Below are 18,548 nucleotides of genomic sequence, written 5' to 3' on the forward strand. Positions count from 1 at the left end.
CTTCATGCTTGAGGTGGATGTCCAGTTGTTGCTCCTTTAAAGTCGCCATTCAACAAGATAGTGCCTCCAGGTGACCCGTATGTGCATCCAAGGTCTCCTATGAAACCTCGTGCCACTAACAGGTGGATCCCCTCAGCACTCTACTTGACGGCTGAGGGACCCCTCAGTGCATACACATGTGGCCGAGCTTCCGTGACGGCATAGATCCTTGTCTTGGCTTCAGCGCAGAGTCTTAACTCTGGGGTTTGGCAGGCCCCCCCAGCGTCTGCAGGTTCAGCAACTGTGGAATACTGTTTATGTGGGGGCCTGTGCGTGGGGCATTTAGTGATGACAGTAGGGCAAGACGGCAATGCTGGTAGGCCGCAGCTATGCCAAAATGGGCCGGGGCGCCTTATCCCTGAGGGTGCACCCACCCAGGGGCCCACACGGATTCCCCGCAGTGCTTGTGGTGTGGGAGTCTGCAGTGCATGGGTGGCCCCTACTTATAGTTCTCTGTGTGGCATGGATGCAAAGAGGCCCTCAGAGGAGATCTACTCTGGGACTCGGGGAGGGGAGGCTGGCATCAGCCCCAATAGGCAGCCACAACCCCCTGGTACAGAGCCGCAGGCAAGACCCAGCTAGCGCAGGAGGTAGGGCCCTTCCCTCAGAATCATTGGAAGCTGGTTCATAGATCTCCCTAAGCAGAGAGAGCACCAGGCCACAAGGGGAAGTCGGTATCCCATAGGGAGGCAGGCCCAGTCCCACAAATTAGCCCCCCCCAGGGTCCGGCCTGAGGTCTGGCAGTGTCCACAGAGGAAGAGGTCAATGCACCGTGGGGGCCACTTAATGGAGGTCAGGTGAGCATATGGCCCCCAAGGGGTGCCCCAGATGCAAAGCAAGTCCAGGCTTCAAGGAGCTGCAGGTGGATGGACTGTGATGTATGCCACCACGAAGCAATGCACGGTGAGGGCCTGCAGTGAGCATAGGATAAAGTTCAGGGCCTCAGGTTTCTTGCAGGAGGGCTCCCACATCCAGTGGCTCTTATGATGCAATCCCAAGTGTCACTTTAGTCAGGGGTAGTAGGCCCCCCAAATCCCACAGATCAGGACCCCATAGGACCTCGTGGGAAGACCCCCAGTGTTGACAGAGGAGGAAGGCTATGCCCTGCAGAAGGCCACCCACGGGGGTTAGGTGAGTGTGCGGCCCTAGGGGGGCTCCTGGTGCAGCGTACATTCGGGCCACTGGTAAGTGCAGGGGCTGGGCTGGACTGGAATGGAGGCCGCCGCAAGGTGATGCGCAGTGAGGGCTATCAGGGAGCGCAAGGTACAGTTCAGGGCCCTGATTGCCTCACAGATGGGCCTCGCATTATGTATGTCCTGTGGTGTGGCCCCAGGGACCTCTCCAGTCTGGGGTCGGGGGAGGTGGGCCCTGATGATGGCTCAATGCAGTTGCGGTGGGCTGAGGGCAGGAGACTCACGGCGTTGGGTCTGACCGCCTGTTCACAGCCCAGGCCCTTCTTTCCACCAGGCCTCAATCTGGTGCATCATGACGGCAGCGCGGGAGAGAGGTAGATCATCCTGTCTCCCACCTTGATCCCTGCGTGTGAGGTGTCAACTAACTGGTACGTGCCACATCCTGCCGCGGTCATCCCCAGCAGGCCTCTAAAAGCCTGTGGCCAGGCATGATGGCGGTGTTGCACCCTGCCACCTCAGTCTGGGCCATGGAGTAGAAGAGGGCATCTGCCAAGGTGCCCGAGAACCACCAGATCTCCCTAATTAGGCTAGGGGCTCCACGAAGGCCAGCCGGGCTCCAGAGAGATCAACAGTTGCCCCGGTGCCGGTGATTTTGAAGCGAAGGGGCCTAGGGGGTCTGGAGCTTGCAAGGAGTGCATCCTACTCCATGCTCCGTCAGGCCATGTCCCCGGTCATGCTTGTTTTAAAGGGCCTTTAGTTACACTTCTTAAGGCATGCCCACATTAGAGTTCTCTTTTTATCTCACTTAGGACACCAGAATGTTGTACTGTGCCCTGTTTGCCCCTACATTGTTGAGAGAGGTTCTGTGACGCTTTTGTTCTGCATTGTCCAAGTTTGGCCAATGCCACCCTGAAAAGAGCTCTCCTGCTCCTGGAAGTGCCTGTCAGGTAGGCCCAATAATGACATGGAGCTGGGAGTAGTCGGTGTAAATTCTTTAATAGCTACACACTTACTGATCCCACGCTTACACATCCAACATATTTAACCCCTTTCCCGGCCGCTATGTTGGCCCAATCATTCCACACCGGTGGAGAGGGGTGTGCTAACCTATCCCCTCCCCGGAGACTGCAACATGGGTTTGCCTGAGGACAGGCAAACACTAGGTTCCTCCCCAACTTAGGATGAGGACAAATCCCCAAAGGATAACCCACAACTAAACAAAACCATAATATAATACATTGAAATACAAAACCCAGCATATGGGTTGGACATAAAGAATGCCAACATGGAGGGAAGTTCCCTCTAATCTGTCATGAATTTGGCATATTGCTTAGACAGGTCAGGAGTGGAGCTCAGATTGTACCGCCCACTCCCAGATCTTACTGACAGTAACTCTTGGGTCCCACCAGTGGATTGCACCTCCCCTGTTAGCTCTTGGGCTCTAACAGCTGTCAAAGGGGGAGGTCCAGGTGGTGGCACATGTTCTGATGCCACACTGTTCTCTTGTGAGTGCCCTCCTTACACCGGAGACTCAGGTGGAGGGGCAGCATCTTCGTGGTCGCTCTGAGATCCGTCGCTCAGAGAGCTTCGCCCTACGTCACCAAAGGGTGAGGAAGTTGAGAACCACTTAAACTGGGATACATTCCTTGTGATGCTCTCACCACTCTTTTCAACTGTTTTCATGGTCCCTTTGATGGCAGTCACTGTCCACAGTTCAGCCTCGAAAGGTAACGAGAACGTTCCGCCTGGGTGGCGGTATTTGACCAGTACATTGTCGCCCACGCGGATGGTGCTCTTTCGGGCCCTCTGTTTTTGTGAAGCATATTCGTTATTACGAGTCCTCCGTTCCCTTGATCGACTGGGGTGACTTGTCTGGGTGACCCCCAAAGGGTGGTGTGGGATGGCACCAGTCACTGCTCTTCCAAACCATAGCTGGCTCGGGATGACCCCGGTGGTGTCATTGATTGTAACCCTGTATTCATGAAGAAAATTGTACAGGGCACTCTGGACATTCTGTGCTTCAGATGTGGTGATGCAGATCATTTTTGACAAAGTCTTTACAAATCTATCACTTCTCCAGTTGTCTGGGGCCACCTAGATCCATCTATATTTAGTGTTCTGGAACTTCAGAAATTCAGACCACTCATGACTGTTAAGTGGGGGCTCCATTGTCTGTGTAGATCTCACCAAAAAGGCAGTGGGTGGCCATCATCTTCTCTGCCTTTGGGATGACCACAGATGCTGACATAAACAGTAAAATCTCTACTTCTGGGTACGAGGAGTAGTCATCTACTACTATTAGCTTGTGGGATCCATCGGGAAGACTCCCAAAGTCAGCACTGAGTCTCTGCCAAGGAGCTGTGGGGCCATCTTCAGTGATGACCGGCGCTGATGGGTCAGGTATTCCACTTGCTTGACAGACAAGAAACCCTTCAATCACGTCTTCTATTTGTTGGTCTAACTCTGGAAACCAGACCTTGCTCCAAAGCCTTTAATTTTATTTCACAATTCCCTGGTGAGGTCTGTGTGCTAACAGGACGGTCCGCTGCCTCAGGGTGGTGGGCTGCACGAGGCGGGGGCCTTGCAGCAGACACCCATCTTCGCTCACCAAGAGCTTGTGGTGGATATGATAAAGGGCTTGTTGAGTGGCTTTGGCCTCAGTGGTACGGAAGGCCGCTGGGTGCTGTAGAGGGCACCAGTCGCAGGACCAAATGGCTTCCACAGCTATTTGTAAGCAGTTGTCTTGATTAGTGGCTTCCACTACCTCTGCAAAAGGTATGGGTAATGGTCTTGAACGGTCCACCACAAGCCTGATGTACTCCTCTGTTTCAAGAGCTTCTTTGGCTTCCCGGAGGGTGGCTGGGCGTGTGTGGTGTGATATGAAGGTAGCAGGGTTCCGGGTGCTCAGCTGGTACTCTACGTTGAAGTTAAATTCTTGTAATTGTAGTATCCACTTTTAAATCCTCTATGGCGGCTTGGATGATGACCCTTTGAAGAAAGGGAGGAGCGGCTTGTGATCTGTAACAACTGTGAATGCCTTGCCATACAGATATAGGTGAAAGTGCCGACACCCCCCCAGGGGATGACAAAGGCTTCCCGTTCTATCTGGGAGTATCGCTGTTCAGTGGGTGTCAATGTTCTGCTGGTAAATGCGATGGGTGCTCACTCCCTGCAGTCTTGCTTCTGGGCCAGTACCGCACTCAAACCAGTGGAGCTTGCATCAACCGCTAGCTGAGACTCTTGTTACGGATCGAAATATGCAGGGTAATATTGGTTGAGATGGCATCTATCCTGTTCTTGAAGGCACACTTTTGGTCTTTGCCCCACATCCATGGGTGATTGACTTTGATCAAATCACGCAATGGGCCTGTGATCTCAGATAGGTTCCTCATAAAAGAACCACAATACGTGATCATAACTAGAAAGCTTCTAATTTGAAACAGAGGTTGGGCTGGGGCCTTCCTGAATGTCGTTCACTTTGGCAGGGTCCGGAAGAATTCCTTGCTCTGATAACTTGTTCCCAAAGAAACAAATGTCCCTCATCAAGACTTCACATTTTTTGCGGTGCAGGGTCAATCCTTGTTCCCGAAGCCTCACGAACACCGCTCGTAGGTGAGCCAGGTCACTTTCCAGCATGGGGGCATGCACCAGAATGTCATTGCTTACGTTTAGGACTCCCGATAGCCCTTGCAGGACCTTTTCCATGGTGTGCTGGAACACCTCTGCGGCGCTGGAAATGCTGAAATTCAAACGGTGTTTGTCCTTTGTGGGTAGAGAAGGTGGTAATGGGCCGGGAGTCAGGGTGCATCATGATCTGGTGATAGTCGGACCAAAGGTCCATCTTTAAGAAAATTAAGAGCCAGAGAGTTCCCCGATTATGTCATCTATAGTCGTAGTCAGGTGCCTCTCTCGCTTGATGGCTTGATTAGGCAGCCGCATGTCCACGCAAATACAAACTGCATCTGGCTGCTTGGGTTTCTTTGCGATGGCTACTGGGGACACCCAAGCAGTGGGTGCGGACACCTTTTCTATAATTCTGGCTTTCTCTAGAAGTCGTAGCTCCTGTTCCACTTTTGGGTGAAGATGGAAAGCCACCCGTCTGTGCCTGAGGGCAACTGGGGCTATGGTTTTGTTGATAAGTAGCTTAGGGGGGAGCTTTAGGCACACGATGCCCTTGAAGAGTGTTTCAAATTCTTTGATGAGGTCTCCTACACTCAAGTTTTGCGCTGTCTGGCCACTGAGCAGGAACCCCGAACCTTCTTGCGAAAGATAGACATTGGTTGTGAGTTTTGCGTTTTCGTGTGTAATGTCTGCCATGAATACGCCAACTATTTGTAGTGGTTGGGTGTTTCCAAAGGCATATACCTGCACTTGTGTGGATTTGAGAGGCAGAGGGTTAGGTATGCTGCGGTACACCTCTGCAGCTGTAAGACTGATCGAGGCTCCTGTGTCTATTAGAGCTAAAAGGAGGTGTCCGCACAACACCAATTGGCATGTGGGCAGCTGCCAGCTGTTGGTTATCCCTCCATCCACCACTCTCACTATATGAACCACCTCTTGGTTGTCCTCCATGTTGCTATCTGATGAGATGGTGGGGAGTGCAGCTACTGCCTTAACTGCCTTCTTGGGCGTGATTGTTACTACCCTGGGTGACGAACAGCAGACTTTTGAGAAATGGTTCAGTTTGCCACACGCACTGCAGGTCTTTCCCCTGGCTGGGCAGCCGTCAGGGTGTGGCAGGGGGCCTCTGCACCATCTTCAGAGTCTCTCTCTTGGCTTCGATCTTGTGCGCCTTGTCTTGGCCTTGGTGGTTTTGGCGACTACGGTGTTGAAGGGTTCCAACTTGATTTGGACAGCTGGTGTCTGTTCCATGTGTGCGGCATGGGCTTTTGAAAGCTTCTTCGAGCCACCCAAGGTGAGGCTGTCCCTCGTGCTCATATTCAGTTCCTGCAGGATGCACTCTCAGAGTTTTGAGGAGGTGTACCCTTGGATGAACCGACCTCTAACTTCACCCTCTTCATCCAGCAAGGTGCAGGTGCTGGCGAGTTCTTTCAGGCATGCATAGAAAACCTCCATGACTCCTTAGGTTTTTGGTGTGCTTGGCAAAGTAGGAACCGTTCATAGTCGGGGTTGGCATAGGGTTCGAAATGTGCTGTGATTGCATCTTTCAGCATGACATACGTGTGGGTGGTCACTTCCGCCACTGACTTGGAGACTTTATGAATACCATCCCTGGCAGGTGTAGAATTAGTGCTTGTTTTCTCTCATCCTTCATTTCCAGGGCTTCGAAGGAGGTCTTGAGGGGCTCAATCCAGGCCTTCTAGAGGGCTCCGTGCGTGCTACCTGCGTTGGGGGGACCCAGTAATTGTGAAAGGTTCGAGGGCTGGGATGCTGCACATTTGAGGGGTCGGAAAGCTGGCAAGCTGTCGCTAACTTGGCAGTCGTGGGCTGCGTTGGGTGGCCAGAGTATACCTTCAAGTCCTGCCTGCTATGAGCTGTGCACAGTGTAAAAGGTGTCTTCCTTGTGAGCTCTGCAACACTGTCTTTGTGTAGGCATCAAATGTTGCAGGAGCCAGTTGATGCTGGGGCTGGTCATTGGGCAAAGTACCTGCCAGATGTGGTGGAGTACTCAGAAGGCAGGGCAGCAGGGACACTCTATGCCTGAGCACGTGGCAGGCTTGGCAGTAGCAGGTCTCCAGGCAGATATGGCAGGGAGACCCCGAAGCACGGTGGAGGAGCCCTGTCATGTTCCCTCTGTGGCGGGGACTCGTAGAGCGTAGCAGATGTGCTTGCGGGAGGATGTTGCTCGCAGGCGCCGACAGAGCTGCGTAAGTGCGTGCATGTCCGAAGGTTGGCAGCAGGTGGCGGGCCGCACCGGGTGGTTTTGCCTGTGGGTGCGAGTACTGCTTTAGTAGGACCCTCGGCGGGCAGCACCACACAGATATCGCTCCAGCAGCACAGTGTGAGGTAGGCACCGGGCAGTGAGGCAGGTGAGGACGGCGACATGACCCTTCGTCATTGCCAGAGTTGGGTAAGCCCAGTAATGACAAGGAGCCGGGAGTAGTTGGTATAAATGTTTTATTAACTACGCGCTTACACCTCCAGCATATTTAACCCCTTCCCACCCGCTACGTCGGTACACCCATTCCACACCGTTGGAGAGGGTTGTGCTAACCTTTCCCTCTCCCCGGAGACACTACACTGCCTACACCTTGCAAGGTGGAGGAGCTGTCTGAATTTGCCATTCCCTTCTGTAAGGGGATCTTTAAATACGTTCTTCTGCCTTTTGAAGAACCAGCCACCATGATTTGGAAAAAAAAACACTCAGACCACCTGAACCCTTATGTCTGTCATCTGAGTGCTATTTCTATCTTGCTTCCGGGAATGCGGCCATCGGGTAGGTTTCCCGCATCGCACCGTGCTGAGCATAGCGATGTTTGTCCAGTGGCCTGCATTTTCCCAAGGAACCCGGTCCTAGATAATGGAGGGTGCTCACCTATTTAGGCCTAGAGCTGTGTACATTTTAGATGTAAGTCACTTTTGCCCTTGTAATATTCAGGTTAGGACTTGCAATTAAAGTTTAGGAGGTATGTGTTTTGAGCCTGATGAAGCGCCATGTGATCCGTTTGGACCCTTGAGGCGCGAAACATGTTGATCCTACATTGTAGCTAGAAGGGAAGTGTCCTTTCTAGCCCTTCCTTTTGGACGTGGTGGAGCATTATTTCTTACCCACTCTCATGTGTTTTTTTAATCTTGACCAAGATCCTCATAACCTAAATTAAATAATTTTTGTTGATGTCCTTGAGCCAATTTTAAGTCTCTTTTTCTCTTTCTCCTGCTTTTTCTAAAACAGTAGGTTTTTCTTACTCCTACTGTATCTGTCACGGCACACACTTTCTATTCAAGATCTCCGGCAAAGAGACCCCAATTGGGGCCTGTCAGACATTGCAGGGCCGGTCTAACGAGGAGCTAGCCCTATGATGAAGCATGACATCCATTGGATGTGTGAGGGTTTTTGCTTCTAATTTTAGAAGTGCCTTGAGGACCTGTGTTCTCGCTTTTTTTCCTCTATTAGGAACAGTGTACCTTATTGTTTTTCGTTGATCTTTAAATACGCTCTTCTGCCTTTTGAAGAACCAGCCACCATGATTTGGAAAAAAAAAAACACTCAGACCACCTGAACCCTTATGTCTGTCACCTGAGTGCTATTTCTATCTTGCTTGCCGCCGCACCTTGAGGTTACTGTGCAAGGACAAACACTGGCGATCTTCTCAGAAAGTCTGCGCCTGAATGCTGTCTAACACGCTCCAGAGCCTTAAATTCAATGTGCAAGGACAAGCACAAGTTATCCTCTCATGGAGATTGTGCCTCGGTGTAGTCTCCTTGCTCCAGCGCCTTGAGGCCACTGTGCCAGGACAAGCAATAGCGATCATCTCAGGAGGCTTGTGTCTTAGTTCTGACCTTCATGCTTCACCGCCTGGAGGACACTGTGCAAGGAAGGACAAGTATTAACGATTGTCTCAGGGAGGTTGTACGTCAGTACATTCCCCTTGCTCCGGCACCTTGAGGTCACTGCGCAAGGAAAAGTACTGGTGATTCTCTTAGAATGCTTGTGTCCGACTGCTGCCCCTCCACCCCAATGCTCCTGCGCCTCGCGGTCACCCTGCAAGGCAAGCAGTAGCGATCATATCCGGAGGCTTGTGTCTTAGTGGTCTCCTTGCTCTAGTTCCTTGTTCCTTGAGGTCACTGTGCAAGGACACGCAGTATCGATCCTCTCAAGAGACGCGTGTCCTCCTGATGTCCCCATGCTCTAGCGCCTTGAGGTCACTGTGCGAGGAAAAGCAGTAGCAATCGTCCCAGGAGCCATGTATATGCGTGCTGTTTTCGTTGCCCCAGCGCCTTGAGGTCACTGCCCAAGGACAAGCAGTAGCGACCCTCTTCGACGGTGTGTGATTTAGTGCAATCTCATGGCTCCAGCGCCTTCAATGCACCGTGCAAGGATAAGCAGTTCCGATCCTCTCATGAGTCTTGTGTCTGCTGTGTTTGACTGCAGCATCCGTGTTCGAGCACTGGAAATCACTGTCCAAGGACACGCAGTAGCAACCGTCCTAAAAAGCTTGTATCCCGCTGCTGTCACCACGCTACAGCGCCTTGAGGTCACCCTGCAAGGACACGCTGTAGCGAACATCTTAAAAGGCTTGTGTCTTAGTGCTATTTTTCATGCTCCAGCGCCTGGATGTCGCGTGTGTTGCGCGTTGTCTTCCGTGCTCTAGTGCCCTGTGGACACTGAGCAAGGTCAAACGGCTACGTCCCATATTCCAGCCCCAGCAGTAGTGATCGGCTCAGGAGCGATGTGTATGCGTGGTGTTTTCTCACACAACGATTGTGTCTGAGTGCCGCCTCTCTAGATCCAGTATCTTGGGGAAACTGCACGAAGACACGCACTAGACATCCACTCCGGAGGTTTGTGCCTCAGTGTAATCTCCTTGTTCCAGCGCCTTGAGCTCATTCTAAAAGAACAGGCAGAGTCGATCCCCTCGAGAGGTTTGGCTCTGGGCTTTGTGCACCGTGCTCCAGAGCTTTGAGAATACCGTGCAAGGACACGCAGTAGCGATTCCCTCAAGAGGCTAGTGCTTGAAATTCTGAATGCACCCTCCTGTGCTCCAGTCCAGCGCATTGGGGTCACTGTGAAAGGACAATCAGTGCCGATAATTTCGAAAGGTTTGTGTTTGAGCATTGTGCACCCTGCTCCACCGCCTTGAGGACATGGTGCAAGGACTAGCTCGAGTGATCATCTAAAGACCTTGTGTCGGCGAGCGGGCTCCATTGCTCCTGCGCCTTGAGATCACTAAGGATAAACACGAGCGATTCTCTCGAGGCTTGTGTCTGAATGTTACTTCCCATGCTCCAAGTCCAGCGCCTTGAAGTCACTGTTAAAGGACAAGCAGTATCGATCCTCTCGCGAGGCTTGTGTTTGTACATTGTGTGCATTGCTCCAGCGCCTTGGGGACACCGTGCAAGGATAAACTAGAGCGATAATCTCAAGAGCGTGTGTCTACCAGCAGGCTCCCTTGCTGCAGCGCCTTGACAACACTCTCTAAGGACAAGCACGGACGATCATCTCAAAAGGCTCGTATCCCAGTGCATCTTCTTGCCCTAGCGTTTTGAAGTTACTGTGAAAGGGACAAGCACCAGCAACCCCCCGGGAGGCTTGAATCTGAGTGATTTAATGCTTGCTCCAGCGCCTTGAGATTACTGTGCGAGGACAAGCACTAACGATCCTCTCAGGAGAATTGTATATCTGTGTATTTTATTGCCTCAGCATTTGGAGGATCAGCAGTACCCATCCTCTCAAGAGATTTGCGTCCGAGAGTTGCCTCCTTTGCTCCAGCGCTTTAAAGTCACCGTGCAAGGATAATCCTGACCCCTCAGGAGGCTTCCAGCGCTTTGAGATTACTGTGCAAGAACGATCCGCAGCGATCCTCTCAAGAGGCTCTTACCCCAGTGCATCTTTTCAGTCCAGATAAGGGCGGTGCGACCGGTGCCTCCGCTCCAGGCGCTGACCTTACGGGGCGCCAGTTATATTGGATTTAAAAGCACCTGCTGCAAAATTCCTTGCCTTCAGCAATCTTAAGGCTACAATAAAAATGTCGAGATAGCTTTGGTGATTAATAAACCTGCTGAAGAGAGAGTCGTTGTTGTCTAGTGGAAGTTTTGACTCCTCATAAAGTAGCGCAGAGGGTTAATATGACTGCTGCAAAGGACGTGTACCCCGCAGATTACAAAGTGCATATAACTAAATAGCTCACTGGGTTTTCTCTGAAATATATTTTTTTGTTACTTGCAGTTGATAAGTTAAAATCCTAACATTGAACAGTGAGCTTTAGACTGTCATCAAAGAGCTGCGTGCAAACTGAAAAGTATAGCTTACAGCAATATATTTTTTTTCTCCAGTCATTATCCTAATGTTGCTAAAACGGTTTGTTTGGGTCGAAATTAATTCTTATTAATAAAGCCAACGCACCTACAGTGTAACGTTTAAATCCCGAGTTTATGCTGCTCCAGACTACGCTCTCTAAAACAATATTGCCTTCAATGTGTGGATGACGTGTGACGCCTGCACAATGTAGTCCTCTTTGTCTTATGTAACATTTCCTACGCACTGATTTAAACGTATGATCCACTGTCTCTGTATATGATGTAAAGGGCTCTGAAACTCTACACTGGTCTGAGTGACTCTATGAAACCGAAAGTAATGCATGTGAGAGAGGAGCTATGGAGAGGTGAGGGGCACTGTTGGAGTGTGGCAGTGAGGGAATCTGTGGAGAAGGTGGTCTTTCGGGGCGCCAACAAACACTGTCACACAGGGAGCAACCAGCGCTAAAGCCAGCCCTGGCTCCAGTGCCTCGAGGTTTCTGTTCACGGACAAGCACTAGCGATTCTCTCAGGAGGCTCGAATCTGAGTGATTTAAACCTTACTCCGGCACCTTGAAGGCAGGTTTCACTGAAGAGCATTATCCATCCTCTCAGGATGCACATCCTTAGCCCTAAGGGGAAAAAATGAAATCATTTTCTGGAGGAAACTGGAATTCCTCGCCCCCCGCCCCCAATATCAGCTTCGGAAGTTTTACTTTTGTTTCAGGACCTTGGACAGAAGTGGAAGGTCCTGTCACGGAAGCTCACAAAGAAAACGTCAGTGCCTTGGAAAGAGCCAAGACAACCTCCAGCTGAAAGAACAGCTTTTCATAATTACTACACAGACGTCCGTCATTGGAATGACTTAAGCTTTGACTATCTAAAGTCATATCCATTAGGGTTCAGCTCCCGTCTTGATCGTTTTTCATTATTTGTACTGCGCCATCTCTTTAAAGTAATTAAAGCGTCTTTCCCGAGGCGTAAAACAATTTGATTAACACCCACCAATTGTAGTGGGGTGACCCCACGGTGGCAGAAACACCCACCAATTGTAGTGGGGTGACCCCACGGTGGCAGAGAGAGCGAACTCAGGGCAAGGTGGAAGGGTGACAGAGGGAACCCAAGGCGGGATGGATGGTGACTATGACAAGGAACCCAGGGGCGGATGGAAGAGCAGCAGTGGGCAGTAAACCCAGGGCAGGGTGACGCTGAGAGAGAACCCAGGGCAGGCTGGAAGGGTGATCATTAGAGAAAACCCGGGGCAGAGTGAAAGGGTAATAGTGAGAAGGAACCCAGTCTAGGTTGGAAGGGTAGTGATGATAGAGAACCTAAGGTTGGGTGGAAGTTGACAGGAAAAGGGAACCCAGGGCAGGGTGGAAGGATAGCAGTGAGAGAGAACCCAAGGTAGGGAGGAAGGTTGGCAGTGCAAGGGAATAGGCATGGCAGAGACAGACCTATCCTGTTCAAGATGTACAGGAGCAGGCCAGAAAGAGTCCCAAGGGAAGCGGGACACTTCCCCTATGCCCACATTTCCAGTGTGTGCACTTACGCCTCTCTTGCAGCCTCTCCCTAAGAGAGAAGTGACATCATATGTTTCCCATTCAAACTGTCTTAGAAAAAAGCCAAGCAAAATGACTTAATTTCTTATCATCTATCTGCACAGGAAGTGACAGCACTGAATTTCCCATCTGCATAGGAAATGACATCACTGGTTTCTCACCAAAACAGTCTTTAAAAAGAGGCAAGCAAGATGACTTCATTTCCCATCATACATCAACATATCACCCACCGTCGCCTGCACTTCTCACCCCTCTCCTAGGACCTATTTAACCACTTAGGTGCTATGGACTTGCTGGAGACATCCTGAGTACCAGTGATCAGGTGCTATAGACGGTTCGAGTATGTTGATTTCCTTTTCAAATTTTACTTCAGGCTCCTGGGGAGGAATGTCCCCTCACAATGGGCTAATGCTCCCTCCTCATCCCAGGCCCAAAAGTCTTGCTAACCCCCCAGGGGAAGATGGGAGGGTGCTACCTTCAATCTGCCAGGGGGATAGAAAGTCCTCTAGACACCAGGGCTTTAATAGGGGCATTAATGTGTGGTACGGCCCACCCAGGCATCAGGCCTAGACCCCACCACTCCAAAAATAATCTCTAGCAGTCTTCCTGTCATTCGTTGGAGGCAGATTGGTGGTCTTTTCCTCACATCTGCCTCCTGGCAGAGGGCAGAAAGCCCACTAGACCACCAGGAAGTTGATTTTGAGGGGAGACAGCTCCCTCACAATGGGCTAGCACTCCTCTTTTCCCCCAGGCACGAAAGTCATTCTGCCCTTTGGAGGGGCAGAAAACCCAGTAAGCAATATGGATTTTTGTAGGTGCATAAATGAGAGTGGCAGCCCACACAGACATTGGGTCTAGCGCCTAAACTTCAAAAGACCCACAACAGTCTTTCAGCCCCCAAGGGGTGCAGATAAGAGGTCTTTAACTGCAATCTGCCTCCCTAGGGGGCAGAAAGCCCACTAGATAACAGGGAGTTTTTCTTTTATTGCTACAAGGTGTGGGGGTAGCCTGCCCACAAATACGGCCTAGCCTCCAGCTCCATTATGACTCCCAACAGTCTTTCTGCCACCCAGGGAGCACATAAGTGGTCTTTAACTCCTATCTTCCTTGCTGGGGTCAGAAAGTGCACTAAACACTAGAGAGTTTTTTCTGTGCCATATAGAAACAACAAGATTTCTTCAAAATCACCACCATATACAGCAACTATGACCTTCAACAGGGCCCTGTCACATCTCAACTGAACTTCCCATCAAGGCTGAATAACAAAGCCTGACCTCGTGGTCTACCATCACCACAGTCGAAACAGCCACATTACGAACACGATCCATTCAGGAGGCCCCTTCGACCCTTGTCTCAACCACACCTTCACCAAAGGACTCCTACCAATCAGTGAAGCCCTAACACCCATCCTCAATGCCTTCATTGAATCAACCACATTTCCAGAGAATTGGAAATATGTCACTAATATGCTCCTCCTCAAGAAACCATCCGCTGGTGAGCCATGTTCTCAAACTATTGACCTATCTCCCTCCCACCATAGCCAGCCAAGGTATTAAAGAAACTAATCAACAGATGCCTCATTGACAACCTCAGCACCCACTGGCCCCTCAACGCCATTCATCCTGGATTCAGGCCTGTTAGACCTGACAGCCTTAGGGTGGTCACCCCTAACTTTTTGCCTGCCTCCCTCCACTTTTTGAACACTGTTTTTGCTGGCTTTTAGACTCTGCACACTTTACCACTGCTAACCAGTGCTAAAGTGCATATGCTCTCTCCCTTTAAACATGGTTATCTTGGATCATACCTGATTGGACTATTTAATTTACTTATAAGTCCCTAGTAATGAGCACTATATGTGCCTAGGGCCGGTAGATTAAATGCTACTAGTGGGCCTGCAGCACTGGTTGTGCCACCCACTTAAGTAGCCCCTTTTCCTTGTCTCAGGCCTGCCATTGCATGGCCTGTGTGTGCAGTTTCACTGACACCTCGACTTGGCATTTAAAAGTACTTGCCAAGCCTAAACCTCCCCTTTCTCCACATAAAAGTCACCTCTAATGTGTGCCCTAGGTAACCCCTAGAGCAGGGTGCTGTGTGGGGGAAAGGTAGGACATGTACCTGTGTAGTTTACATGTCCTGGTAGTGTAAAACTCCTAAATTTGTTTTGCACTACTGTGAGGCCTGCTCCCTTCATAGGCTAATATTGGGGCTGCCCTCATACAATATTTAAGTGGTAGCTACTGATCTGAAAGGAGTAGGAAGGTCATATTTAGTATGGCCAGAATAGTAATACCAAATCCTGCTGACTGGTGAAGTAGGATTTAATATTACTATTCTAGAAATGCCACTTTTAGAAAGTGAGCATTTCTTTGCACTTAAATCTTTCTGTGCCTTACAATCCACGTCTCGCTGGGCTTGGTTGACAGCTCCTTGTGCATTCACTCAGACACACCCCAAACACAGGGTACTCAGCCTCACTTGCATACATCTGCATTTTGAATGGGTCTTCCTGGGCTGGGAGGGTGGAGGGCCTGCTCTCACACAAAGGACTGCCACACCCCCTAATGGGACCCTGGCAGACAGGATAGGACTGAAAGGGGGCCTGGTGCACTTCAGCCACTCTTTGAAGTCTCCCCCACTTCAAAGGCACATTTGGGTATAAAACAGGGCCTCTGCCCTACCTCATCAGACACTTGCTGGAGAAGAAACTTGAACCAGAACCTGCATCCTGCCAAGAAGAACTGCCTGGCTGCCTAAAGGACTCACCTGACTGCTTTCTACAAAGGACTGCTGCCTTGCTGTTGCCCTGCTGCCTTGCTGAACTCTTGTCTGGCTATGAAAGTGCTCTCCAAGGGCTTGGATAGAGCTTGCCTCCTGTTCCCTGAAGTCTCAGGGCCAAAAAGACTTCTCTTTTTCACTTGGACGCTTCGTGCGCTGAAATTTTCGACGCACAGCTTGTTCCGCAGTGAGAAAAAAGCCGCACACCGATGCTGATCGACCCGACGCCTTCGGGACCACCGGAACTTCGACGCACAGCCTCGCAAGGACAACACCGCCTGACCTCCAGAGGAGAAATCGACGCGACATCTGCCGTGAGAGCGAAACTTCGACGCACAGCCCCGCAGAACGTCGCACAGCCGGAAAACAAGCAGGAGAATCCAAGCACAGACCCGGGACATCTGGTAATCCCCGCGAGCCACAGAAAGAGACTGTCCGCGCGCCGGAAAACGATGCATGACTTCCCCGCGTGAAAAATAACGACGCAAGTCCGTGTGTGCTGGGGAGAAATCGACGAACACACAATTTTTCCACGTATCTCTTCTTCTGTGGCCCTCTGAGGAGATTTTCCACTCCAAACCAGGTACTTTGGGGGTAATTACAACATTGGGGGTAAAAGCCGCTTACCGCCGTGCAGAAGACCGCCAATACAACACAGCTGAATTCTGCCACATCTATTATGACCCACAGCACGGAATCAGCCGAAATTCAGACACCCACACAAGTCCGCCACAACAAAGGTCAGTGATAAAGTGGCGAAAACAATTCCTCCACCGTCACGCCAACAGAAACACGCCCATGCTATCACGACCCACGAATCCACGCGGCGGTCTTTCAACCGCGGTATTCCATTGGCGGTACACACCGCCGCGCTCAAAATACACACACATCTCCAAAACACCGCCACATTGGACAATTCAAAATACACACACCTGATACACATACAAACACCACTCCCACACACCCAACACAATATAAAACACACACCCACATCACCCACAAACCCCTACGACCAAAAACTATAGACGAAGGCGACAGACAGAGACCACAGCAATAGACAACCCCACCACACAGAGGCACACAACACCATCACCCATACAACATCCACGCTCAAAACACCCCACACCACCACACATCACCACACTTGTCAACACATACACCACCCCACACATCACCTACACCACCCCATGTCACGCCAAAGACACCCCAGGTTTTCCGAGGAAGAGCTCAGGGTCATGGTGGAGGAAATCGTACGGGTAGAGCCACAGCTATTTGGTGCAGCACACCTCCATAGCCAGGAAGATGGAGCTATGGCGAAGAATCGTCAACAGGGTCAACGCTGTGGGACAGCATGCAAGAAATCGGGAGGACATCAGGAAGAGGTGGAACGACCTACGGGGGAAGGTGCGTTCAGTGGTCTCCAGGCACAACATCACGATTCAGCGGACTGGGGGCGGACCCCACCTCCTCCCCCACAACTAACAACATGGGAGGAGCAGGTCTTGACCATCATGCATCCAGAGGGCCGCGGAGGAGTCGGTGGAGGAATGGACACTGGTAAGTCAAATCTTAACTATCATATCCCCCACCCTACCTGCATGCTATCACACACCCCCACCCCCACCCTCACCCACTCCCCTATCACTCCAACTCCTCACTAATGTACTAATAACACAAACCACACATCCCAACACCAAGCCCTGCATGACACAACTAAGAATGGACACCCATCACTAAAGCATGCTCACTGCACATACCCATAACACCCCCCCAACCATTATCACACAAGCCCCAACACAGGAATGCTTGCACTGGGGTACACGCACACCCACCCATTGCACACCATGATACACACACATGCAATAATCATGCTCTTATACCCCTGCAGGACCACTACGTAACGTCACCAGACAGGAGGGCCCAGACATCTCCACTCCACCCACAGAAGAGGCCCACAGACAGCAGCTCTGGCCAACTGGATCCAGATGACCAGCCCGGACCATCGTGGGCCTCTGGACAGTCGGTTCCCCTTACACAGGCACAGCCCAACACTGACCTTCCACCCGCTGGTAACACCAGCACAGCACCCACCCAGCGGGCCCATACCTCCGTACCCAGGACACGTCAATCAGCTGTGTGTCCACCACTACAGGGAACCCAGGATAACCCACCACCCCAACAACAACAGGGACCTGGGGGAAGTGGTAGTGGGCACACGGTCTAGGGGACGGAGGCACAGGAACACAGGGGAACTGGGAGGGCTGCTGTGCGACAGGGGGCGGACAGGCCAAGGGAACCCACTCTCCACGAGGCCCTCTCCTCCATCATGGGAGCATACCACCACTCCCAGGAGACGATGGCTACGGTCCTGGCCAAGTTTCAGGAGACTGAGCACCTGCAGGAGGAACAGTATTTGGGGTTCAGGGAGGAGCTCAGAAACATCAGCTCCGCCCTGGGCACCATTGTAGGGGTGCTGAAGGACATACAAAAGACCATGAGGGACACCGGGGCACTCCAAGGGGCCCCTGACACTAGCCTGGACGATGAACTGCCCACCACCTCCGCCGGCGCTAGTGGACAGGACGCCCCACCACAGGACCACCACACCAGCACCCCAGCCCCTGCAGATGGAGAACCACCCCGCAAGCGGTCCCTGAGATCCAGGAACAGGACAGAGCAAGATGGCAAGACCCCGCCAGGAAATGAGACCACCCTGATTGTCATCCCACTGTCCCACTTTGTTACCCTGTCTAGATTGGAACTGCCCCAGCTCCACTTCCTATGCCCCACCATCACCTCCACCATCACCCATCACCATTTAACCAGCCCCTCCAATAATTAGCACTTCAATAAACACCCTTGAACCAGAAAACAATCTGGAGTCAGTCTGTGATTTTGAAAATGTGTATTAGCAATGACAGTGACAAAATGCGTTTTCAAATGTAATGCCAACATACCTATGTCACACATCACAAGTCCATGAAGGATGCAAGCAGATGACACACGTTGGTAACCACACCTGTGAAACCGTAATGGAAATGTACAACTCAGTTACCAAATACTGCTTCTAATTGACAGACAGGATAGAGGTAGAAGTGTGAAAGTGAATGTAATAGTAAAAAAATTG

Source organism: Pleurodeles waltl, chromosome 6 (genome assembly GCF_031143425.1).
Source record: "Pleurodeles waltl isolate 20211129_DDA chromosome 6, aPleWal1.hap1.20221129, whole genome shotgun sequence".
Lineage (NCBI taxonomy): Eukaryota > Metazoa > Chordata > Amphibia > Caudata > Salamandridae > Pleurodeles > Pleurodeles waltl.